This window comes from Mobula hypostoma, chromosome 9 (assembly GCF_963921235.1).
Source record: "Mobula hypostoma chromosome 9, sMobHyp1.1, whole genome shotgun sequence".
NCBI classification, from domain to species: Eukaryota; Metazoa; Chordata; class Chondrichthyes; order Myliobatiformes; family Myliobatidae; genus Mobula; species Mobula hypostoma.
In genome coordinates this window covers 27511295-27538940 of record NC_086105.1, presented here as the reverse complement: position 1 = coordinate 27538940, position 27646 = coordinate 27511295, and the positions used below count along the sequence as shown (strand labels likewise).

Here is a 27646-nt window from a genome sequence, read left to right as displayed (position 1 = left end):
GTTGCCAACAAATTTAAAGCTACTGGCCCTGTCCACGCCCATTCCCCTAATAAGGTCTTGCTCATGGACTTTTGGCTTCTTCCTCTTCTGTAGCCAAAGAGAAATAGTGATCGCTGTGTGTTAAATTTTCAAGTCTTAAGGTACTACAGATTTGTGATAAGTGAGATTGAAATAAAGAAATTGATTTCCTTTATAATCAATGCAGATTTTTTTAAGTCTGAAAAGAAATCAATAACAGGATTGTTTCATATATTATTTTATTTTTCAACATGTTGAACACATTAGGTCTTTATTCCTTGGAGCGTAGAAGGTTGATGGGGGACTTATGAGGGGGATAGATTGAGTTGACGTATATAGGCTTTTTCCATTGAGAGTGGGGGAGATTCAAACAAGACGACATGAGTTGAGAGTTAAAGGGCAAAAGTTTAAGGGTAACTTGAGGGGGAACTTCTTTACACAGAGAGTGGTAGCTGAGTGGAATGAGCGTCCAGCAGAAGTGGTTGAGGCAGGTTCGATGTTGTCATTTAAAGTTAAATTGGACAGATATATGGACAGGAAAGGAATGGAGGGTTATGGGCTGAATGCAGGTCGGTGGGACTAGGTGAGAGTAAGAGTAAGAGTTCGGCACGGACTAGAAGGGCTGAGATGGCCTGTTTCTGTGCTGTAATTGTTATATGGTTATGGTTAAAACATGTGCACTTTGTTGATGGTGCCGGCATTTATTGCCCATCCCTTATTGTCCTTGAGAATCTAATGGCAATCTACCTTTTTAAGATGCTACAATCTTCCTGTTAAATGCTGAGGAGCTCTAGGATGTGGACCTAGTGATGATATCAAGATGGCTAGTGTCTTAAAGAGAAACCTTACTTAGTTCCCCTGCACTACAGGTCTTTACCTAGGTAGTAGAGGTTGTGACTTTAGTGTAGCTAAGGCAAATGGCTTTGTTGCACTTTATAGCAGGCATGTACTGCAGCTACAACACACTGTGAGTGGAGGGAATAGGGTGGAAGTGGTGCCTATCAAGTGGGCTTCTTTGTCCTCTATGATGTCAGGTTTCTTGAGTTTCGTTAGAGCTGATCTCATCCAGGTATGTGAGGTGTATTAACTGTATTCCATCATGCTTTGTCGTAGCTGAGTGGAAGGGATCTGGATTAGTATATGGGCATGGTTGTTTAGTGAAGGTTGATCATGAACTCGAATAGTAATACTCTCTCCTTTGGTACACCTCCAGCAGGACCACCTCCAAAATCCATAACATCCAAGAAGAGCACATTCCCACAAGACCATTTTGAAGAATTATTCAATTTTTCCTTCAAGATAAAACTCGTCCTTTAAGAGCTACTTCCACACCAGATTCTGTAGTCAAACTAAGTATACTACAGACCAAGATGTTTAGAAATCTTTGCAAATAGCTTATTTAAATTTTGGGATGGTCTTCCATCATAAACATTGGCACAGCTGTCTCTTCCTACCAAGGCCTGCAACACCCCAGTTAGCTTAGTATACTGCTTTTAAATAAACTTTTATTCATTTGGATTTTTCTCTCTCATTTTCCTGTATAGATTAGATTATGAGGACACTCAGTCCTCGTTTATTGTCATTTAGAAATGCATGCATTAAAAAATGATACAATGTTCCTCCAGAAAGATATCACAGAAACACAAGTCAGACCAAGACTAAAACTGACAAAACCACTTAATTATAACATATAGTTACAACAGTGCAAAGCAATACCGTAATTTGATAAAGAGCAGACCATGGGCACAGTAAAAAAAATCTCAAGTCCCGATAGACCCAACATCTCACGCAGATGGTAGAAGGGAGAAACTCTCCCTGCCATGAACCTCCAAGTGCCGCAAACTTGCCGATGCATTGGAAGCACCCGACCGCAGCCGACTCTTGAGTCCGTCCGAAAACTTCGGGCCTTTGACCAGCCCTCCGACACCGAGCACCGAGCATCATCTCTTCCAAGCGCTTCGACCCCGCCCAGGTCGCCGAGCAACAAGCAAAGCCGAGGACTCTGGGCCTTCCCCTCCGGAGATTCTGGATCACACAGTAGCAGCGGCAACGAAGCAGGCATTTCAGAAGTTTCACCAGATGTTCCTCCATGCTTCCACGTCTGTCTCCATCAAATCAGGATTGTGCACGGCCCCCTAAATGACAGATAACAGATATCTCCTCCGGAGCGGCCGCTGAGAGCTGCGTCGCGCCACCATCTTCTCCTCCTGCCTCAGAAGGAACTGTAATACTAGAAACAGTAACTAATATTGTATATATTAAAAATCCTTTATAATATGAAATTGTATAAATGGATCTCACTATTTAAATCAACCCAATCATTCAACAATAATTTATCCAAAATCATTTTTAATATCTTACCAATTTTATAATAGTAACTACACTAAAGGTAGAAAGGTTTCTCTTATGTGGAAGACTGTCCCGAAATTGTCATAGCATTGTGCTATTATGATTGGTGCAGAGCCTACATCTCGAATCATGGAAGCATTTCTGACAAAGAATAGGGGATTTCAGCTAACCATGTTCAAGCCAGCCTTCAAAGGGCCTATCCCGCTGAAGCTTCATTCCAGTCATTTGTCCATTGCCACGGGGGCATGGCATCTCAGCTGATCATCTCTGTTAAATATGGGGAGGATTTCTGCTCCAGCATTCTTTCAGGAAGTGACATCCAGATTCTCATACCACCTCTGTGAAAATTAGATCCTCACAAAATCTTGAATGCTATCAATTGCTTTACATCTATGACCCCTGGTTATTGAACATCACTATAACCCCAAGAGATATTAGGAGTTCCTCAGTGTGGTTTCATGAAGACATCTTGAGTAGGGGATAATTTACAAATGGGAATGTGGCAAATAGGGTTCTATTCATAGCTGTGAATATTTGGTAAAAATAATAAATTTGAAGTTGGAGAAGGTGCCAGAGATTTAAGAGGCCTGGCCAAAATGTGACATGGAAATGAAGCAGTCAAGCAGTTTCCATGGGCCGAAAATCATCTTAAAGTACCAAGGTTCTTGCTGTTTTTTATCCTTGTATCTCAACCCCTTATTTTAGGTCACCTTTGCATTTACTCCCCAGTTTAGATAATTTAAAGGTCTCATAAATCTCAGTTTATCTTAATCTCCACCCCTTTTCACAAGCTTTGGGATTGAACTGAAATAGAAAAACCAAACTTTTATCCTTGCATCCAAATGGGGGGATGTGGGAAGGCATGGGGCAGGACAAATAGAAAATGACATTTTAGTGATAGTTAAGAACACAAATGCAGAAGATTATGCATTGTAAGGCTGTTGGAGAATGTCAGTCAAGGACCTGAGGAGGAGAGGTATGAGGAGATTTATTTATTAAAATATATGATTGACCATCCTAAAATCAGGCAGGAAGTAAGTAGAGATTCTCATGGGTTTATCAGCACTTTTATGGTTTAAACATATAGGCTGGTCAAAGAATACTGCCAGATACAACCTTAATTTTTTTTGGCTCTCTCATGGGGTGGAAAGATGAAGGACAGTTTTCTGATAACAAGATGAATAGATCCGATATATCAAGGCTCTAATTCAAATCACAACCATCCCAACCCCCTGTGCATCAGTTAAGAATATTAGCATTAATTTTTTGAAAATGGGAATATAATAATTTCATGAATTTCACTTGTTAGTAATTATATCAATTTAATTATGAATAATTCTGAGTTAATTCAAAATATTTGTGAGATAATTATATTAAAATCACTAAATTGAAGCAACTCAGTGACTTTGGAGAAAGAAACACAATGTGGATTTAATTTTATTGGCCCAGACATTCAGTTTTTGTATTTCTGATGACTGATTCATTGGAACAATCCATTTAAATACCAGATTATTTGAACTCCATTGAAAACAGGTTATTACCAGCACAGTTATGTTCAGTGTATTGACTTTACTCCATACCCACATTTCTCTGTGCCTTGAAAGAATGCTGTCAGCAGCAAACATTATCACAACTGAAAGCTGAAAATTAGCTCCTGCTATTTTAAATATCAGATATGGGAAGTTGTTCAGTTTAGCAAAGTTAGGTTAGAAATTACTAACTTTGTTTTAATAGGAAAAGCAGCAAGCCAAGTTTTTATTGTGTAGTAGATCATTATTACTTTATCAGTAAATCTACTTTGGAACGAAGAGGAAATTTAAAAAATGCAATAAAATCTTAAAATGTTTCATTGTTGCATAGTGCATTTTTCAGTATTGGCTCAGATAGCTCTCATACAGTTTGAGTTAAATGGTTATGTTTCTAATTAATCCTGACAGTCTAATTTCCTTTATATATAATAAACCATATGTTTTCCAATGTCTTGTTTCTGTGTGAAAACATTAGTATCAATATTTTCTTTATTTGTAAGGCATTGTATAATTTCTCTTCTATTTTTGAGCAATTGAGATCCCAAAATTCTCTGGTGCATGGTGAGGCAGGTAAACCAACCAGTATTTTATGTGAGCCTGTGCTGCCTTGAAATCATAATCACCTAGGAATGATGGGTGGGTCGACTATAGTTTTGAATGGTTTGAGATTGTGATCCAGAGTGGGGTCTTCCTGGAGTATGGAAGAAGCACCAGTGCTCACACAAATCCCCTTCACATTTCATTGAAAGAGGCCTCACATTCATTGTGAAGGCTTGCTACTCTGAGTACATGCGCTGTTATTCAGCTGCATTTGCATGAATGACATTTGGGCTGTAGTTGTTTGAGTGCCACTTTACATGTCCGCATGTCTCAGTGCATTGGTGAGTCATGTGATTGGCAGATTTGGTAGGAAAACTGTGGCTCCTTCGGTCCACCTGCCAGGTCTCTTGTCTTTTATCTCAGATTGGTTTTCCAAAGAAATCAGTCATGCAGAAATAGCTGGAAGTCATTATAAAAGGATAGTGATGATTTTCTTTTCCTCAAGCTGTGTTTGCTTATGACTCAGCTGCTCCCAGAAACATCAGAATAATAATATCATTTCCATGGCCTGTGCTTTTGTGTTTGGTTTTCAACTGTCATGTGCTCTGCTTGTCTAATGGGTAACTTGCCTGTTAAACCTCACATTTCCGGGAGGTTGGCTGCTGTTTAAGTACTAACCTGTACATCTTTGGAATGTGGGAGGAAACGGGATCACCTGGAGAAAACCATGGGGAGAATATATAAATTCCTTACAGAGAGCAGCGGGAAATAAACCTGGGTCGCTGGCATCCTAACACGTTACACTAACTGCTACCCTGCCGCGCCGCTCCAAACGAATTTCATGACATACGACAGTGACAATAAACCTAATTCGGATTCCTCAGTTAACCTACCAGCTGGCCTGTGGGAGGAAAATGAACCACCCCGAGGAAACCCACGTGGTTACAGGGAGAAACTCCCCATGGACAGCACGCAAAGTCACTGCCCCCCCCCCCCCAACTGTACCATTGTGTAATGATAGCAGTGGGCGAGATGTCAAGTTAAAACCCAAAAGTATATATACCTTGCATCTCTTGGAATTGCTCATTCTCGGGCACTTTATCACTAGAAAACTTGAGAAAAGGTTACTTAAGTGGATTTCTGCGGCCTGTGTAAATTGCAGTTCACCAAACAGTGCCAGATGACCAATTCTACCAGCATTCGTATCACTGAGGTTTCATTTTAGAGCTAGTTAGACAGCTTTCCACCATCCTTCTGCCATTGACAGGGTGGTAAATCAAACTGATAGAGGCTTCAGTCAGATAATACATGTTCTGTAGTATGCCATTACATAGATCAGTGGGAATGCTAAGCAGTAGCCTGATAGCAGAGGTAATCATAAAATTGGCTAAGAATATCTTAGCATGATCGCATAGCCGGTTCCTCACTGATAGTGAGCTTTTGCAATACTGGCTTTCATACAATTGGTGCAATGGGAATGGAATGTCAAGTGGGATAAAGGTGACCTCATATTGAAGTTATAAAATAACAATTTATAACTCGAGTGAAGATGACGTTTATGGTGTTTGAGCACCTTTTTAAATTTTTATTACTTGTTTATGCATCATTTCACTGCTAAATCTAAAGTGTGTCTAAGTTACTGAAATGATCGCACGGAGTAGTACACTGCAAGTTGTTGTTGTCTTTTGTACTACTGAGACGTTGGCTTTTTGAGCTTGAATAAGTTTAGGAAACATAATTCTTGAATTAGTATTAGTCAATGATGTGTAGTTTTTGGACTAACAAGGCATTCAATAAGGGTGAATGGGAGTGATTTAGTATGCTGACATTTTAAATGAAGTTCAAAGTTAGCTTGAAATATATGTTTATTTATTTGATAACTATATGTATTTTAAAGAACAATTTTACATTTCTGGTTCAAAAATACAACATGTATCTAACAAACACTTAATTTTAGAAAAAAAATGAATATTTTTGGAACTGTTTTAAAAACTACATTATAAATTGTTTGCAGTTTGGATCAGGCATGGCTTCTTTAAATAATTGTGCCAAGAACATTCCATGCCCAATAAAAAAAACCTTAAATGTGATATGCTATTTAAGTATGTTTGCTTTGGGGAAAGTGCAGGTCCCTAACTAAACAATAAACTGATGCTTGATTGGTGAAAACCTTCATGAGCTTCATCATGCCTTATTTTATTCAGTTACAAGAAACTCTATTCAGTGGCAACTTTTAGCTCCACCCATTTATTGTCATGAGTTAGGAATGCCCATAAATTAGCTGGAATTTTGGCTAAAACTAACTAGTTTAAATGCTAATTAGTAATTAAATACGAATGGTATTTAGAAACATTGAGAGATTGCACCAATAATATTTAACTCATTACAACTGAACCTTATTTGTCTTTAAATTGTGAGTTGTGTAAATCTCCGAAGGTAAAGTACTCATCGTTGTTGTAATTTTTCAAAGATATGCATTGCATGAATTTTAATTCACCTTCAGGGACTTGGGTAAAGTTATAATGTGGGTGAGAGTTAATATTCAATGTCACAAGTTTACTGCAAATTTTGTATCAACTCAACCTAACCTTCTGTTTTATTATCAGAATTTGTTTTGCCGCTGCTTTATGTCAAGTAATATTGAGGTGGTTAGCTTTAATGAAATTGACCCAAGAAAACAAAATTCAGAGATGGTCCATACCGGGACAGGATAAGCCTCAACAACTTCTCTCAGTAGCACTCACATCACATCTTCTGTGATCAAGTACTTTGAGAGGTTTTAGTCATGGCTAGAATTAACTCCTGCCTGGGCCCACTTCAGTTTGCCTACCACTGTGACAGATCTACAGTGGACAAAATTTCACAGGCTCTCCACCCAGCCATGAGCCACCTGGACGACAGAAATACCCATGTCAGGCTGCTGTTGGTCAATTTACAGCTCAGCGTGCAAAACCTACCAGACGACCAGACCTACTATTAATTTAGCACCACTGATTTTCACCTTCCAATGTCCACTGTACGCAAGCACCAGGCATCCAACATTGGTGCAATAGGAGCCTACACTGCTACTACTATAGCTCAGGATTCCTGTCTTCTGAAGGACTTTGTTGGATTATGGAGAGTCTTGAGGCTACCTCAGTGGTTCCACATACTACAGAAGTCCAGTCTCTGAATGACTGTGTTCATATTTCCATCAAAGATACTCTGCCAGGTCCCTTCCTGTTTACTTCCAGCCAGCTGCAGTTGCTGTTTCCACTCTAAGATGATGCAGTCTGAAGGTAGACTGACTAGAATTTAAGGTCATCCTCCAAGGCCATCTGCTCTCCTCTGTTTGAATCCTGTAGCTTCCCACCAGCTCTGCTGCAAACTTGAGTGCAGCTTTTAAGTTGGAGCGCTGGGACAGGAAAAGGAACACTGAACAGGGGCCAAGAAAGGCAGGAGCCTGATTAGCTAAATTTCCCATCAATTTGGCAGTATTTAATTTATAATTAAATAGTTTTGAAATGTTTATTTTCAAGTGTTTTCTATACTTGATTTGTAGCAAGATGATGTGATGGTCATTGACAGAGGAAATGAAAGAAATTTATTTTTCTGTGAATGATTCCAGTAATTTCCCTTAAGCACCAATTCAGTGCAACAGCTAGAAAATGGCGATCAGAGCACAGCCACTCTGATAAAGCAATTGTGCATTGGAGATGGAATTTAATTTACAGTAATTGTCACACATCAATAGTAGTGAAATCGTAGTGAGCTGAAGTCATCTCAAATATTAGTCGTTACTCCAGTTCAGGTTTGGAAAGTTACTCCTTGATCACATTAGGCCTATAATGGCTTCTCCTCTCCTTTGTTCTGTACATACTTCCTACTTTCTTCTCTTGATCATGCATTAGCCCCAGCGGAATATCAATGACTGGGAGCAACTGAATTGTACAGAGGTCTTGAAATTAAGTAAAATCTACTATCACAACACTTAAAACATAGAGTTGAAGCAAGGGCGAGAAGAAATAAATTATGAACAAACCCACATTTGTTGATTTCTTCAACAGTGTTGGTTGTGTTTTTTCATGCTGTTTGAATTTCATCTTTGATCCTTGGGGACTATGTAAGAAGAAGGAATATATGAGCTGTCTGAGGTAAAAACAAATCATTGCCTGAAGCATGGAACATGAAAATGGAAGCAAATCATAAAATCAGCATTGCACACTGACAGCATGATGTGTTAGCTGAGTATACTCTCATATGTGCAAACGAACTACCAACATGACTCCCATTGCTCTGCATCTGCAGTACATGCATAAAGAAAACAAGCCAGTACTTTCAATCTGCTTTGAGATTTATTAATATGCGATTCATCACGGTGGCGTGTTGGTTAGCAATACACTTTATGGTACTGGCGACCAAGGTTCAATTCCTGCCTGCCTGTAAGGAGTTTGAACGTTCTTCCTGTCTCCATGTGGGTTTTCTCCAGGGGCTCCGGTTCCCCCCCACAGTCCAAAGAAGTATCAGTTAGTAGGTTGATTGGTCACTGTAACACTATTCCCTGATTAGGCTAGTGTTAAATCAGGGTTTGCCAGGCAGCATGACTCACAGGGCCACAAGGGCCTATTCTGCATTGTTTTTCAATTCGTTTCCTTGTGGGCATACTCAGTAAACCCAATAACCATAATAAGATCAATGACAGACCACACCCAACAGGGCAGACACCCAATGTGCCAAAGACAATAAATTATGCAAATACAAAAGAAAAAAGAAATAATAATAATAAATCAATAAATATTGAGAACATGAGATGAAGAGTCTTTGAAATTGAGTCCATAGGTTGTGGGAACATTTCAGTGGTGGAGCAAATTAAGTTGAGTGAAGTTATCCTGTCTGGTCCAAGAACCTGATAGCTCAGGGGTAATAACTGATCCTGAACCTGGTGGTGTGAACCGTGAGGCCCCTGTACCTTCTTCCTAATGGCATCAGTGAGAAGAGAGCCCTACACCTCTGATCTCCCAATGTAAAGTGTTTCTAAGTGAGTTAATTCTCTATCAAGAACATTCTGAATCAAAATTCTTGCCAATTTTGGCAGGTGGCAAAACCAATTTACATGGCTTTGTGGGCTGTCAAAGTTTATTTTCAATAGTTTTATTCTGGGCTAGCCACATGATGACAGTATGAGATGCAGAGCTCTGCCACTATGAAGTTTATCCTCATTTAGGATTGCAGCTGCACCAGCAAACCAACCAGGGTTTGATGCTGGCATGAAATTTTGTCCAGTGTTACGAGAACAAAGGAACTTTTGTAGCTAACACCTAACAGTTGTTGGAGCTGGACTTGCCTTGGGTTAGAACTTTCTTCTCAGTTGTGTGTGTTAGATGCAGAGTATGGTAAATGGCTTCCAAAATTCAGTTCCATTGACTTTAATGGAATGACATTTCAGCAGCGGACTACTTGACAGTTAGTGCAAATAACAAAGAATGTTGCAGCTTGACTGGAGGACCACAATGAGTAGAAAGCCATGTTGAGTTAAGGAAAAAGGAGCTACCCTTAACTTCTTGTGCCTGATCACTTAACTACATAGAGGTGGCAGAATAAACAGAACAGGAACAGGGCTACATAGCCTCTATGCTCAACTTGAGATGTGTATAAGTGTTCCTCATCTAACTCTAACCTCCCATTTTAACTTTCTGCTTATTTCTTCCTCATACTGTATGTCCATTTTGTTTCCCCTTTCCCTATCCACACTATTCATCTTGGGCCGGCTGCTGGTGTAGAGGCATCAGCACTGGATTTCAAGGCAGATGGTCCTGAGTTCAAACCCAGCCAGGTCCCAACCTGGGCAGCAGCAGTATCTGCGTGGAAGAAAGGCCTGGCAGTCTACTTCCATATCTTGCCATGAAAACCCTATGGTCCATGAGGTCACAAAGAGTCAGACTTGACTAAACAACAACAAAGTAGAAATGAGCTCCCCTTTTTTTTACTAAATGCAATCGTGAACAATAGCCAGATCAGAAATGCTGATCAAGTCAACTAGTTCCCAAAGAGAACTCCGATAGGCCAATCAGATGGTTCACTGCTGCTCAGCGATAGTACACAAAAAAAAATCAAATGTACAATTAAAAAATAGTAGAAATACTGGAGTCATGATGATCATGATGAAGTCTGCTGGACAGAGACATTTATACACATGCTGTCCTCCATAATTCAAAGAGATTGAAGGATAGGGTTGCAGGGTGACAAAACGTGGTAGGAGCATTTGGAACTAAAAATTAATCCCTACCGGGAGAAAACAGCAGCTGTTCTTTCTGCACTGTTCTCCAGCAGTTTAAGGACTAAGTCCAGCCGGAACACAACCCACAAGTGCTCTTGAAAGTCAGGCATTAACCCTACCTACCAAAAACCAAGCATTGTCATCCATTTCTCACCACTATGAATGCTTCTGCTAAAAGCCGATTTGATTTCTTGGTACTATTGTATATTAATTGCCATTACTTAAGTTACTTCTGTGTAAGTGGAAGTACGATCTCATAATGTTATTATTGCTGCAGTTCTACCTTTCTGGTACTAGTTCTCGTACTGGCCTTGTAAATGATTTTTGCACACACTTCAGTGCCTCTACACCCTTTCTGCAGTATAGAGCCTTGGAAATTTATGGATTCAGAATAAGGCCTTTTGCCACATTATTTTGATACTAGTTGAAATTCAGGTATGAGATTAATATCTCTTCCCAGTTCCCTTATAAAGTGAGGGCATCAAGTTCATGCAAGCACATATTAAATGAGATGAAAATCAAAAACTTCTCACTATCAGTAAAGCAATCAGTATAATCACCCACCCTAGACATTTTCTCTTTCCCCCTCTTCCATTGGGCAGAGGATACAAAAGCTTGAAAGCACATTACACCGGGCTCAAGGGCAGCTTCTACCCTGCCGTAATAATCTATTAAATAGTTCCCTAGTACAATCATTTGCACTCTTGACTTCACAATCTGCCTTTTTACTGATCTTGTACCTTATTGTTTACTGGCACTGCACTTTCTGTGTAATTATTACACTTTATTCTGCATTATCATCTTTATCCTACATTCCTCCTTAGAACACCTGGAGAATAAAGACGCATACGTTAGGCTCCTTTTCATTGACTACAGCTCTGCCTTTAATACCATCATTCCAAATAAACTGACTCCTAAGCTCCGGAACCTGGGCCTCAACACTCAGATCTGCAGCTGGATCTTCAACTTCCTCACAGACAGGACCCAGGCTGCAAAAATAGGGGACAAGCTCTCCTCTACAATCACTCTGAGCACTGGTGCCCCATATGGCTGTGTACTCAGCCCTCTGTTGTACTCACTGTACACCCATGATTGTGCAGCCAAGTTTCCATCAAACTCAATATATAAGTTTGCTGATGACACAACAATTGTAGCTCGTATCCCAGGTAATGATGAGTTTGAGTACAGAGAGGAAATTAAGAACCTGGTGGCATGGTGATCCAGGAAGCGGGAAGTGCAGAATCAAATATTGCTATGATGATTGTACGTTCTAGTATCAATTATTTGGCGATTGATAAAGTATAAATTTATAAATTTTAAGTATAAATTTTGGCGACAATAAAGTATAAAGTATTATTGTTTTACTGTCACAACCATGATTCGGCAGTGCAGTAGATACGGCAATTGCGCTTGTGAATTTGCACGTGTCAGGTAATTATTATTGGATCGTGATAGTATTTAACAACATACTTGTCGTCATAGCGCTTGTTGAGACTCGGAAAGAGCATAGCAACGTTTTGCCTTCTGCCTTCCCTGAGATATTGGACTTTCAAGTCAACTGACTCTGAAGACTAGTGGTATTCGTTTAATGTTTAGATGTTCTTTTCAGCCGCAGTGTAGGCTTCGCATTCCTTTTGAGAGTTTTAGTTAACGGCCCTGTTTTGACCTAGTGTTTATTGTTTTATTTTCCCTTTAACACTGTTCGTATTAAAGTCTGTGGACTATCGACCTGCTTCAGTGTCTCTCACTCCACACTCAGGCCATATCCGAACCTGGTCACATTTACCTTGTACTACCTCAATGAAATGTGTGATAATTTGGTCTGTACGAACAGTATGCAAGGGAAGCTTTTCACACTGTCTCAGTAAACATAACAATAATAAACCAATTCTGAGATGGTGGAAATCTGAGATAAAACCAGAAAATGTTGATAACACTGAACAGATCAGGCAGCATCTGTCAAAAGAGAAACAGTGAATGTGTTGGGTATGTAACACTTTGACAGCAGGTGAGGGCTTCTCCCTCCATCACCCATGAAGAAAGTGAGTTCCAGATTCCTATCACACTCTGAGTAATACATTCTTAAGTCTATGCTCACTATGGTGACCACACCATTGCACAACATTTTAAATGTGTGTTCTACGGGCCATAATCATGTTGACTGGTGGGGCAGGCTTGAAGGGCTGAGTAGTCTACTCCTCCTCCTACTTACCTGTCTGTTCTCTATTTTCTTATCACTGAAATTTTGTTTTTTTGTTGCGACCTTATTGACTTGCATTTATTCCTGGATTTGCCCTCCCCAATATCTCTGCCTCTCTACCTTAGTTTATTCTTATTTTGCTTATTAAAGGCTAATGGCTCACACCAAGTGAAGGAGGTTGTGCAGTGATTAAGCTTTTGTTTTTTTTTTATGTATGCTGGGCAGAGTAAAATATTTTGTAATTAGTCATAGTCATAGAAATACTTTATTGATCCTGAGGGAAATTGGTTTTCGTTACAGTTCCACCATAAATAATTAAATAGTAATAAAACCATAAATAGTTAAATAGTAATATGTAAAAAATGCTGGGAAATAAGTCCAGGACCAGCCTATTGACTCAGGGTGTCTGACCCTCCAAGGGAGGAGTTGTAAAGTTTGATGGCCACAGGCAGGAATGACTTCCTATGATGCTCTGTGTTGCATCTCAGTGGAATGAGTCTCTGGCTGAATGTACTCCTGTGCCCAACCAGTACATTATGTAGTGGATGGGAGACATTGTCCAAGATGGCATGCAACTTGGACAACATTCTCTTTTCAGATACCACTGTCAGAGAGTCCAGTTCCATCCCCACAACATCACTGGCCTTACGAATGAGTTTGTTGATTTTGTTGGTGTCTGCTATCCTCAGCCTGCTGCCCCAGCACATAACAGCAAACATGATCGCACTGGCCACCACAGACTCGTAGAACATCCTCAGCATCATCTGGCAGATGTTAAAGGACCTCAGTCTCCTCAGGAAATAGAGACGGCTCTGACCCTTCTTGTAGACAGCCTCAGTGTTCTTTGACCAGTCCAGTTTATTGTCAATTCGTATCCCCAGGTATTTGTAATCCTCCACCATGTCCACACTGACCCCCTGGATGGAAACAGGGGTCACCGGTACCTTAGCTCTCCTCAGATCTACCACAAGCTCCTTAGTCTTTTTCACATTAAGCTGCAGATAATAAGAAGATCTGGCTTTTGTCAAATAATTAGGCCTTTGCTCATTGGAAAGTTTGAAATGCTGAAGGTTTGAGGTCTTGGTGGCAATTACAGGAAACTCATTTATTTAAATAGGACTGATGTGAAGTGAAATGCATGGAAGGTCCTAACAAAAAGTTAAATTATAGAAGTTGAGGTCCATTGGATTAAAGAATTATCACCTTGATCATGATGTATTGAAATGTATTAAGTATGCCATAAGGGCATTTTTAGGGTTTTATTTCTGGTCCCATTTACACATGACAAGCATATGTTCAAAGGCTTCTGACTGCAGAAAAGCAGTGATGCCAGTTCATGAACGGAGCAAGCTTCTAACATCACTTGTGTGCAAAACTGGTCTGTGCATGTGAGGCCCTGAAAGTGGATCTAGCCTCACACACCGAAGGAAGTCTTCTCTGCCACCTGTCCCACACCCGTCCCATGGCGCTCCACCCTTGCCATTCCCAACATCCTTTGCTCCTGCCAGGTTGATAAACTTGCTCTCCGTTCCACGTTGACAAATACAGTACGGACTGTGCAAAGTCTTAGGTGCCCTAGCTGTATATATGTGTGCTGAGGACGTTTGTACAGTACTGTATATCTTCTATGGTCTTATTCCAGGCAGGAGCTCTCTTAAGTGATTGGTTTGCTCACGTCACCCTCCCACATCCTCTTAAGACACTCCAGTTTCCACTAACTCCTCTCCAACTGACACCTTTTTGACCCTGTCCCAATAATCTTTCTGACAGACCCTTCCCCGCCAACCTCATTCTCACCTTATCCCTCTGGCCTCTCCCAACCCCAGCCTAGCATTTCTTTTGACTAACCTCCTCCCTATCCTGGGCTGATCAACTTTGTGAATGATTCCCTCTCCCATGCCCAACAACGTAATAGCTTTATCAACTGATCCTGTTAAATGCCAGGCCCAGTCACTACTCTGACTGCCCCTGCCCCAATTTTTCACCCTAAGAACCCTGCCTGATCACCTCCGAGTGACTCGCTGCTTCACACCCCCACACCCCTCATGAGCCCAGCCCAATTCCTTCCCTAACTGTCCCAATCCTGTCCGATCTTATCTCTTTCCCACCACTTCCCACACCGCAAATTCTGTAATCCACAATCTTTCCATTGAACTGAAAATCTTTCATCATGCAGGTGAAGCAAGCAGATGGGAGAGCAAATGGTACAAGGCCTTTTATTGTGGCAGTAGTAAAAAGGATTTACTGTGATTATACAGGGTCTGTTGAGACAACATCTAAAGTGTTGTGTTTGTTCTAGATCACCTTATCAGGAAAAAATTATATACTTAACCTGCAGGGGTGCAGCGAAGATTCACAAGACTTGTTCCTGGGATTGCCGTACATGGACAGGCCCCTTATTCAAATATATTGAGAGAAGAGCTTATTGGAACTTGTGAAATTTTACTTGGTAACAGGATGAAGTCTAAAACCAGGGATCACAATCTCAGAATAAGTGTTCTGCAATTTAGGACAGAGATGGAGAAACTTTTTCACTCCAGGGTTGGTAAATTAGCCAGCTGGTGGTGTAATGGCATCAGCACCGGACTTTGATGCAAGTTATCCTCGGTTCAAATCCGGCCAGCTGCTTGCACCTGTGCTTGGTTGAGTGTCGAGCTAGCAACTCAGCCTTGATAAAGACAGGCAAATGCTATGGAAATGGCAAGGTTGCTGTCTAATGCTAATTATCTATCTGGATGAGTTCGTTCAAAATGGAGAACAAAATGGAGTTCATCCAAAATGGAGAACAGTGGATTTCTAGATATTAAAGATTACAAGGGATATGGGGATAGTGGCACTGAAGTGCAAAACCAGTCATAAATCAATAGTGGAGCAGACTCACAGGGCCAGATGGCCTGCTCCTGCTGCTAATTCTCATTTTGTGTCGTGCCTTGGGCTTTGTTCTCAATAGAATTTTACTGCTGAGGCAAATCTATTACCAAACAACTTTTAGACATTTATGTGTATTTGGCAGAGCAAATAATTGTTTATGACTTGTGTGCAGAATTTAACTATCTAAAAATAGAAGTGAGATGCTGATAAAAATAGATTCACCAGGGATATCCCTGAAACTAGCATTGAATATCTGGAAGTAGGCAATCTCATTCATTTTGATCCTCCTTAAAATTAGGCCATATGGGTTCTGGAGACATTGCAAATGATTTTGCAACCATTACCAAGCTGTATCAATTAAACTTTGGTGAATCAGTAACGCTGGTTATCCAAAACTTGATTTTAGCTATGTGAATAAAGTATTTTAAACTATTTGTGCCATCCATGTCAATTATGGACATTGAGGCTTCTGATATGTTGTAGTATATGGTGCTCAGCTATATTAGCTTAAGGTTGTTATGGTCAGGGGTGGTGGAGCTTAAGGATGTTCCCAAAGGTGTGCGTCTTAAATAGCCTCTGATGACCAAGTCCAGCTCCTAGCCTTCATGTGTGGCTTAGCTACTAAGCCCAGCAGAACCATTTCTACTGACAGAAGAAAGGGCAAAGGTGGGTTACTGGTGCCTTCAAACCAGTCGCTTCAGGCAGATGGGGTTTGTCAACCGTGGTTTGCAGCACATCGAGGAGGAGGAAAACTCTGATCTCAAATTTGCACTGTCTTGTGGCTATACCCACTCATGGGGAAGGCTTCGGGAATAAGCCCAAGTGACCAAGCTAGACCTGGAGGCCCTAAGGCAGCCCTACATTAAGTTCAACGCTGACTGGCAACTCCTGCAACGCTGCTGGTGCCAAACTGTATCGGTCTCTGCTGTTCCTTTGGATTTATCAGTGACTTGGAGATGGTTACCCTGCTACGTGGGCAACAGCTTGCTCTCTATATCGTACTGCCCTGGCTCGCGTATCACATACACAGCTGGGAGGCAACATCCGTGGTTCACCTCGACCAAGGGAAGGCCTCATATAAACTCTCACATATTTTTAAATAATTTTTGCCTTTGTACTTTGCACTCTATTATTATTTGCTATTGTGATGCTTCTACGTATATGTGAGTAAAGAAAATTTACTTCATAATTTCAACGTTTGACTTTCTCTGTATTCTTAACAAGAATCACTTAACTCGTTCATTCAATTACAGGCCCAAGGCAAATCAAATGTATGTTGGTATTTTCCTCTAAAGAAGCCACCAAGTCAAATCACACTCCTGCTTGCTCCTTAGTCTCTTTAATATATTTAATTTTTTAAATAGCTAAATATCTGTCACAAAAATAGCCTGTGGACAGGCATTAACATTAGGTAGTTCCAAAATTCCGATTTCTGTTTGTGGAGTTTTCTAAACTTGTCTTGATTTCCTTACATAATTATTTCAAAACATCCTGTTTATAACATCTCACCAGCCTGTGGAGCTATTGATATTTGCCTTTTCCACTACTTTACCTATGAATGCTACCAGCTGATACAAACCAAAGTCTATATTGAAGATCTTGTATTTTGAGGTTTATTATTAGTACCTAGTTTTTATATTATTTTCATTTGTCTATAGAAGTTGAGTGTCACCAGCAAGGGCATAACAATTGCCCTTCTAATGCCCTTCAGGAGGTGGTGGTGAGCTGGTCCAGTCAGAGTGCCACAACATCAGTGAATTTAGTATTAGGAAAACTTAGTTAGGTTGCATTGGAAAATTTGAGGCCTTGGTAAATACTTAGCTAACCAGACTAGCAACATTCTTTATTTTGTCCCAATGATTATATTGTTCATAGTGTTCTTTACATGAAATTTCTGAATGTACCATTTAAAAAATTCTAATGGGATTGGTCTATGATAAATATGATGCTGCCATTTTATCACACATCCAGATTTACTATTTAAATAGCTTCATCCTTCATCATAAATGCACATCATAAGAACCTTTTTTTTATGATTACCGCCTCCTATGATTAATTTTACATGATTTTTATAGATATTTTACATATTCTGATCTGTCCGACAGAACGGGTCTTTTTTAAAAATTGATTGGAACATTGGTTTCACCACTTTATCAATTTGATTTAATCCTTGTATGATGCAACAAATTAATAACATGGTGTTAGCATCTGATTTTATTTTGTGTGACTGTACTAGGAATTGACATTTTAGCAAATCATATTTCTGCTTTTGGATCTTCAGTGCTACAATTAACCTGAACAATGTGCTGTATTATATTGAGTTTTATCCATATTGCATTTTGAAACATTGACTGAACAGTATCTGTTACTTTATCATGAGAAGTTAATTTTCTTGCTGTTAATGATTCATTGAAAAATGGGATTCCTTTGTGTTTTTTTACAATTGATTTTAATAACTGTCCAAAAGAAAAGTTGGGGAAAATTTACATTTATTCCCCCCAGAATAAGCTTTTACTTTGTTGTATCAATTAGATATTTAGAAGAACAATTTGCATTTACTTCCATAATATAATATTTAAAAGCACTGGAATAATTTTTTAATTAAGAAAATAGTTCAGATAGTATGTGCACAGAGTCTTGCACAGTAAATTTCTGTCATTAAGGTCAAGGAACATCAGCTGGTTAAGGTTACAGTTTCATCCGCTACTATTTGTGGTCTGACTAATAAACTGAAAACCAGAAATACATTTTAGTCTTTGCGTTTTATGGCAATAATTACCCCATTAACATAAACTGGATGTGGTGGGAGTCAGTCTGTATCCACTTTATGCTAGCTAGGTTTTTTTTGTTACTGTGAATTACAGTGTGTTTACATAAAACATGCATTCACAGTAGGAAAAGAAATGGGAAAAATCACAGCCTGTGTGTACAGTGGAAAGGAAATTCACTGGTTTTTGTAAGGCTTTATAATTTGCAATCTTTCATATAACAAAAGAGCAAGGAGTAGTTTTACATCGTGTGCACATTTTTGCAAACTATATCATGCTAACTTAAAATCTGTTTATCCATTGTTAAATAACCAACAGTAATGGAAGTGTAGGTGTAAACCCCAAAGAGGTGCTCCAGAAATAAATTAACATAATACTCTAAGAAAATAGGAGAAGGAAACACAAGGTGTCACCCGTACACTTGCAAATTTCTTTAGCGGTACAGTGGAGAGCATTCCGACTGGTTGCATTACAGGCTAATACGGAGGCTCCAATGCACAGGATTGTAAAAAAATGCCACAGAAAGCTGCAGGCTCAGCTACCTCAGCCATGGGCACAACCCACCCCACCATCGAGGACATCTTCAGAAAGCTGGAGCCTCAAGAAGACGGCGTCCATCACTAAGGACCCACACACTACTGTCAGAGAGGAGGTACAGGAACCTGAAGACCCACACTCAACAATTCACGTACTGCCTGTTCCTCTCTATCATCAGATTTCTGAACAGCTCATGAATGCATGAACATGACTTCATTATTCCCGTTTTTTGTATTATTTATTTATTTTGTAATTTACAGGTTTTTTTGTCTTTGCACTGTACTGATGCTGCAAAACAATGAGTTTCATATCAATGATAATAAACCTGATTCTGATTCAGATTCTAAAGAGAGTACGGAGAAGGTTTTACATTTTTAAATATCATAACTTCATATGACCTGGCATTAGGAATTAAAAGGGAGGAAATTTAAGACCATAAGACATAGGAGCTGAATTAGGCCATTCAGCCCATCGAGTCTGCTCTGCCATTCCATCATGGCTGATCTCAGATCCTACTCAACCCCACACACCTGCCTTCTCGCTGTATTTTTGACGCCCTGACCAATCAGGAAACAATTAACTTCTGCTTTAAATATACACATGGACTTGGCCTCTGCCACAATCTGTGGCAGAGCATTCCACAGATTCACTACATTCTGGCTAAAAAATTCCTCCTTACCTCTGTTTTAAAGGGTTGCCCCTCAAAGGGATACCCCCACCATAGGAAACATTCTCTCCACATCCACCCTATCTAGTCCTATCAACATTCAGTAGGTTTCAGTGAGATTCCCCCACATTCTTCTAAATTCCAGTGAGTACAGGCCCAAAGCTCTCTCAGGACTTTGGGATGTAGTCCACCTGGTACAGGTAATTTATCTGCCTTAAGACTTTTCAGTTTGCCTAGCCCTTTTTCCTTTGTAATAGCAATAACATTCACTCCTGCTCCTTGACACTCACAGACCTCTGGCATACTGCTAGTGTCCTCCACACAGTGAGGACTGATGCAAAGTACCCATTAGGTTCATTCGCCATTTCTTTGTCCCCCGTTATTACCTCACCAGCATCATTTTCCAGTGATTCAATATCAACTCTCACCTCCCTTTTACTCTTTATATAATGGAAAAAACTTTGGTACCCTGCTTTATACTATTGACTAGTTTGCCCTCATGTTTCATATTTTACCTTATAGCTTTTTTTAGTAGCCTTTTGTTCCCAGTCATACTACTTCCCACTCGCTTTTGCTACCTTATATGCCCTTGTCTTTTATGCAGTCCCTAACTTGCTCTGTCAGTCATGGTTGCCTACCCCAGCCATTTGAAAACTTCTTCCTCTGTGGGACATATCTCTCCTGTGAACTATTCCCAGAAACTTCAGCCATCTCTGCTCTGCCGTCATCCTCGCTAGTATCCTTCTTCAATCCACCTAGGCAAGCTCCTCCCTCATGCCTCTGTCGTCACCTTTACTCCATTGTGATACTGATACATGTGAGTTATGCTTCTCCCTCTCAAATTGAATTCTATCATATTTGGCCCTGTAGCAGCAGTTTTTGGGCACTAAGTGATCTAAAAATTCTAAAAATGATATATACACTCTTCTAATTAGAATGCACTACTATTTGATGCCCTGGCATTAGAGAACACACTGTTATCAACATCAAGCAATGCTACTATTACCAGGATCACTCTCGCTCTCTGTTATATCCTGCCCTAAAGATATTAGTTGAGAGAACGTGAAGGACTATGTAGGATTTTGAGCTATTTTTTCAGGATATGGCAATTACTGTCAAAACCAACATTTCTTGCCCATCCTTGAAAAGGAAGCAGTGACCAACCTCTTGAATCACTGCAGTATGGTTAAGGTGGTCCTGTAATGCAGTTGGACAGATATTTTCAGGATTTAGATCCAATCATAATGAAGGAACATAATGTATTTCCAAATCAGAAACGTGGGGACGAATCAGCAGGTGGTAGTGTTCCCAGGCCATCCTTCTCCTCCTTGGTGCCAGAGGTCCTGGGTTCTGTGCACTCCTTTGCAATGGGGATAGGGCTTCTAGTACCCTTTCCAGCATATCAAGCACAAAAGGTGGTTGTGGCTGTCACACTAAGAAATAATTTCCCCTGATCTTCACTTCCTTCTTTTTCCTTTTCTGAATGGCAGACATATAGTACCGTACCTATGAATCGAAGATGAAAAAGGGAGCGTGGTTGGATTATTATGAGGGGAGAGGAGAAAGTATAAAATGCAAACTTCCACCACCTGAAACTTTGAAGTTAAAATAGATTTAGAGATGAGCAATGTGTGAATTGGATATGGAAATATCCATGTTATTGCTTCCGCTCATGAGTGGCATGGCCTCAGACACCCCTCTTCCTATAGCATTGGATAAGGTGATGGTGGATTTGTGAGGGTACTGCATTTGAAAAATAATTGACTCACCTTACAAACTGGTATTGGATTGTTAAATTCCTTCCTCTAGCAGTCGAATAAGTCCTTGGAACGATGTTTTTAAAACTGACCATTGTGCTTCTTGTTTTCACTGCATAGTGGATATCTATATGGAGTGTTTACAGCTGCCCTCCGAATACAGAAAGGCTTTTTTTCCTTTTTATCTCTTTGTGCAAAGACCTCTGGTGCTACCAGAAAATCTTGCTGCAGGTATACTCTTATGTATTCAGCTGTTTCTCAATTTCACAGCAAAGATTCAGCTAGCAATTATGTGCTGAACAGAAAAGGGTAAAGAATTGGCAAAAAAAAAAAAAATTCTGTCCAGATTTACAAGTGCTATTTTGGCATCTTTCTAACGACCACACCAGTAACAAAGTTGTCCTCAGTAATTCAATTCACTTCCCATGATATCAAGAATTGGCTGATTGTACTGTGTAGCACTGTATGTTGCCAAGGCTGTAGGCCTTGAGTCAGAGAGCAAGACAGGATTCACTCCCCTCTTCAGCCCAACCAGTCCATGCTGACCACAGTGACCAACCAGCTAGTCCCAATTTCTTGCATTCAGACCATATCCCTCTAAGCCCCACCCCTCTATGTAAATATTTCTTAAGTGATACTGTTGTAACTGCCTCAGGCAGCTTGTTTCAAATACTCACTGTTCTAGTCCCTTTTAAATCTTTCCCCTCTCACCCTAAATCTTTGCGCCCTAGTTTTGAACACCCCCCCTTCCTTGCGGTAAAGACTGTTATCATCCACCTTTCATAATTTCAAACCTTTTTATATGGTTCCCCCTCATTCCCTTACATTCCAAGGAATAAAGACCTAGACAGGTCAACCTCTCCCTATAACCCAGTCCCTCTAGTCCTGGAGACAGCCTCTTACATCTTTTCTGCGTTCTTTCTAATTTAACCACATCTTTAATGTAAAAGTGTAACCAAAACTTCCAACTGTGGCCTCACCAGTGACTTGCAAAACTGCAACATAATGTCCCGGCTCAATGCCCTTACTGATGAAGGCCAACATGCTAAGTGCCTTTTTCACCCACCTGTCCGGCTGTAACACTACTTTCAAAGAACTCTACTTGTGTACCGCTAGGTCTCTTTGTTCCATTACACTCCCTGGTGTCCTACCATTCAGAGTACAAGTCCTATGCCGATTTGATTTTCCAAAATGCATTCTCTCATACTTATCTGTAATGAAATCAATTTGACACTTCTCACTCCCCTAACTGATTAAGAAGCCCCTGTAATCTATAACAACCTTCTTCACTATCAACAACACATTCAAATTCATGTCATCCACAACCTAAATAATAATGCAAGGCTCCCAAAACCAATCCCTGCAGCATACCACCAGTAACCACTCTCCAATCCAAGAAATAATCTTCAACAACGGCACTCTGCTTCCTACCTCTGAGCCAATTTTGAATCCACCTAAGTAGCTCAAGATTCCATGGATTTCAAGGGAGTTAACCTTCTAGACCTACCATGCATTTTCTTGTTGAAGGCATTGCTAAAGTCCATATAGACGCCATACACTCTCCTACCATCACTGCCTTTTGGTTAATTCTTCAATAAACTCTAAAATGTTCATCAAGCACAACTTCACATGAAGAAAGCCATGCTGATTTCTCCTATACAGACTCTATCTATCCAAATGCTAGAAGATCCAGTCCCTCAGAATTCCCTCCAGTAATTTCCCCACTGCTAATATCAGGCTGACCGGCCTGCAGTTCCCCAGCTACACATTTTAAACAGAACAGCATTAGCAACCTTCTGATTTTTGGGAACTTTACTAATGGCTAAAAATGAAGCATATTTCTCTGCAAAGGCCTCCACAATTCTTTCTCTGGCCTCCCACAAAGTTTGAGGATGCACTTGGTCAGGCCCTGCAGATTTATCTAACTTCATGCACTGTAAGGCTGAAAATACTTCCTCCCTGGTAATATGAATTTCTTCCAGAACATCTCCACCAGCTTCCCTTATCTCTTGAATATCCATGATTTTCTCCTCAGTAAACACTGAGAAGAAATATTCATTAAAATTCCCACCATTCTCCTGCTGTTTTGAGACATGTGTAGTGCTGCTGGATCCTAAGGGGATCTCTCCTTAGCCATCCTTATACTCTAAACATAGTTATAGACTCTCCTGGGACTTTCCTTGACCTTACCTGCTAGATCCATCTCATACCCTCACTTTGCCCTCTCGATTTCCCTCGAGTATTTTTAGTTTTTTATAGTCATCAAGAGATTTACTGGGCACTGAAGCCCTAAACGCTTCCTTCTTTTTCTTGACCAGAGCCTCAGTATACTTAATTATCAAGGGTTCCTAAACTTGCCAGGTTTACCTTTCAGTTTAGCACTGCACACTTGATATCACTCCCTTGAAAGCCTCCCACTTGTTCATTCTTGCTATTCCCTTCAAACAGGCTCACCCAATCAACTTCTGCTAGGTTCTGTCTAATTCCCACCAAATACGTCCTGATCCAGTTTGGGATTCCAACACCTGGACTTGTCCATTCCTTTTCTATCACTATCTAAAATTAATAGAATTATAGTTATTAGGACTTAAGAGTTCTCTGGCTGCCACTTTAGTTACTTGCCTACATCATTCCATAAGAGGAGGTCCAGTATTGCACCTTCCTGAGTAGAGTTCTCTACATACTGACTAAGGAAACACTCCAGGACACATTTCACAGATTCCATCCCATCAAGGCCCTTAACTCCTTGGGTAATCCAGTCAAAGCTGTGGAAATTAAAATCTCCCACTTATATAACCCTGTTAATCTTACAACTATAAGCAATTTCTCTGTGCACTGGGTCCTCAAGATCCTGCTGACAATTGGTTGTAATACAGGTGCACTAGAGTGACCCTCCTCCTCTTGTTTCTAAGTTCTACCTATACATAATCTCAAAGTACTGCTGTTATGTGCTCCCTTGTCAAAAAGGCAACACCCTCCTCCTCACTTACCCGTACTCTGTCACCCCTGTAGCATCTATATCCTAAAATACTGAGCTGCCAGTCTTGCTCTTCTCTCAGCCATGATTCTATGATGCCGACAATATCCCAGTCCTCAGAGCCAATCCATGCTCTCAGTTCATCCATCTTGCTACTTGTTTTGACGCTATTGTAGCTGTGATTCTGAAGATGTATACTCCTGAACCAGCCAAGCAGCTCCTGTACAGTTACCAAGCAAACAAAGCAGCAAATTGTTCTAATCATAAAAAGCAAGATACATTTTATCCCCTTAAATATTGACAACTCACAAGTTTTGCAAAGTCATGACGGATGTCAAGCAAAACTTACTCACTTATACTTGGTTTGTCTTGATCTAAATAAGAAATTAATTCTGAAAAGTAAAGTTAGAATTAATGCTGTTGATATGATGACAGCAGCTGAATCATAATGAAAGTGGTCAATTTAAATCAAACAGAATTTTCTCACCTTTTTTTTCTCTCTGGTACAAAGGAAGGCAATTGCAGACGATGGGGAAAATCATCTCAATTTCTGATATTGCTCCAAGAGGTTCTCAGGACCCAACAACCCTCTGGCGCTTTATCAGTGGCCTTTTTCCTTTCCTAATATCAGGAGTGGGGATGAGAGCAGATAAATGAACTAAGTTTGATTTTAAACTTCTTGGGATAATAGAGCATTTCATGTCTGCAGGCAGCAATGCCTGGAAAACATTAATGCTGCTAAATTACAAGAAATTATTTACAGCTTGCAATTGCCAGGCAGGTACTTGCATAGAGCAGGGGTCCCCAACCTTTTTTATGCCATGGACCCCTACCATTAAATAAGGGGTCCATAGACCCTAGGTTGGGAAACCCTGGCATAGAATGATACCGGATGGTAATATAAGGAGAGATTGTGTTATCTAACCTATTTAACTGTGAAGTCTAGCATGATTGACCATTATCTAATACTTAACCTGGACCACTGGTGTGTATCTATGAGTAAGGTAAATTGATCCAAATCAAGAGGAGGAACCCAAGATGGTTTTAGTCTTCCCTGTCTGGAAATGTTAAGTACTGCATCCAAAGGCTGTTCTGGCTGAATATTTGGGCCTTTATGACTTCCTGTTTCACTGAGAGCTGCTTATATCCACTGTACTGGTGTTATCTAATTGCAAGATTAAAAACTCCCATCTAACATTCTGTAAAGAAGTTTTACAATATCAAATTCACATCAGCCCTGTATTAAGTTAAATCCTGACTCCAGAAGAGGGAAATTAGTTTGAAATATGACTGCAGAAATGAGATGATAGAAACATTAATACAACTATTAAGGACCAGCACAATTGAGATTTACTGTGTTGTAAAGTGAATCTAAATGGCCTTCCACGGAGAAACGGGGCAATTAGATAATTGTTCCGGCTAAGTGTTTGATATTGCCTCATTCTCCCATTCCAATCCTGGTCCGGTGGGAAGAGTTTGAAAGGAACTTATTTAAATCAGTGAAACAAACTTAATAATAGTTTTGAAAATTAAATGGTCTGCGATGCTAAGGCAGAAACTATTACAGTTTTTAAAAGAATACTTATCAATGGTATAGACATTTATACTGGAATAAGGCTGGGAAAAGCGCTGGTCATTGCGCATTAGAAAACAGCCAAGGATTATAACTGTTTCCCCTAATAAGTTAGATGAGAAGTTAAAATGCATTTACATTCATTGCAAGAGCCTTGGAAAAAAATGTAGCCCTACAAAACCAAGGTTATTTACACTGTGTCTGTCTTGTAACGTTACGCTACAAATTATGCGATAATGTTATCAAGTAATCATTCCTCCCAGATAGATCAGTCAGAAGTGTTTTTTTTAAAAAAGCGCTACAAAAGGCTTGCCTCTAAATCACATCAGTCAAAAAGAACATTTTAATTATTCATAGAATAGTTTCTGTATTTATTATTTTCTAGGTTTTAGTTTCCTGTCTGCCCACGACATATATATTTCGTTCTTTCCCGATTTTGAGTAACCACTGGTCTATTAACGTGGAAACATTGCAGTTCATCCACATTTCGTTTTGTTTTGTATAATACAAATATACAGCACGTTGAAATCAGGGGATTTCATGCGCACAGTACGGGAGTTTTAAAAGGATGGGGATTAAAACTAAGGCACGAAATGCAATTCCAGTTTCGAATACTAATCTTAAATGCCTACTACAGCGTACAGAAATCTTCACATCGACTGCTTAAACTCCCAGTGCAAAGCATTTGCACAGATTTAGTTTCGTCATAAAAGCGATGCGATACGGCTGCAAGGATGATCAGGTCACCTGCTGGTTCTATTGATGCGACACAAGAACTGCCAGTCAAAATGTTTACAATAAACACCTGTGTTCAAATCACGCAAGTTGATTTTAAAATGAACGTTTAAAATCACATCTTCGCGTACACTATCTCTGCTTAACAGCTTTTATTCCGTGCATCCAATCATTCACATTCGGTTGAACAATCTACCATAATAATAGGATAAGTGAAACTGACCCTTTTCGGCAAAAAAGTTCGTGTTTCAAGTATAAAAGATCCTGTAAAAAATAGAAGTTCACACTGCGTGAAAAGGAAGCGCGTTCGCGCGTTTAAAAATATAACCGCAGTGCTATTAACCCCTTGAGCACCTTTTGTTTTGCAAAAAAAAGCCAAAACAGCCAGCATGGAAATAATCCAATTCGCCGAGAAATGTCAAATGTTGAGAGATGTTTGCCAGAAATCAGTTGATGCAAGAAATTATTATTACTTTAAAACACTTTGGATTATTGATCGGGTCTTACTGCCGCAATGGTCGATCACTGGAATTAGTAGCCCGTCCTTCTCTGAGGAATATTCATGATGAAATCTTGTCAGTTAATCTAAGTGATGCAACATGTAGCAGCATTTTGTCAGGTTAGTTTAAGTGGGAGATCACTAAAGGGCTGTGTTTTCTCTGGTTGTCTGGACGATGGCGCTGTGAGTCGATTCCACTTTCGTAGGTTTCACGCTTCGCTGGGACTACTCCACGGGCGCCTGCCTCTCACTCTCGCCTCGCTGACGGGGGAAGGGTTGTGGGGGAGTTGCGAAGATCGAGCGAGAGAGGGGTTGCTTGTCAATAAACAAAACGCTTTTAGATCATAGCAAGGTCGCCCCGAGCTCCGAA

At 40.1% G+C, this 27646-nt stretch overlaps 1 long non-coding RNA gene across 3 annotated transcripts; it reads right to left on the bottom strand.

The window, feature by feature from the left end:
* Nucleotides 1-13: 13 nt before the first annotated feature.
* Nucleotides 14-27646, bottom strand: LOC134351579 (uncharacterized). 3 transcript variants are annotated; one of them, XR_010019181.1, is made up of 5 exons: nt 27001-27646; nt 24957-25090; nt 24819-24861; nt 8462-8534; nt 14-2240 (listed from the first exon to the last, which is right to left on the bottom strand). It is a non-coding gene; the product is annotated as an uncharacterized LOC134351579 (long non-coding RNA). The 3 variants fall into 3 exon arrangements; XR_010019180.1 differs by lacking the exon at nt 8462-8534 and having other exon boundaries at nt 14-2248; nt 24823-24861; XR_010019179.1 differs by lacking the exon at nt 14-2240 and having other exon boundaries at nt 8440-8534.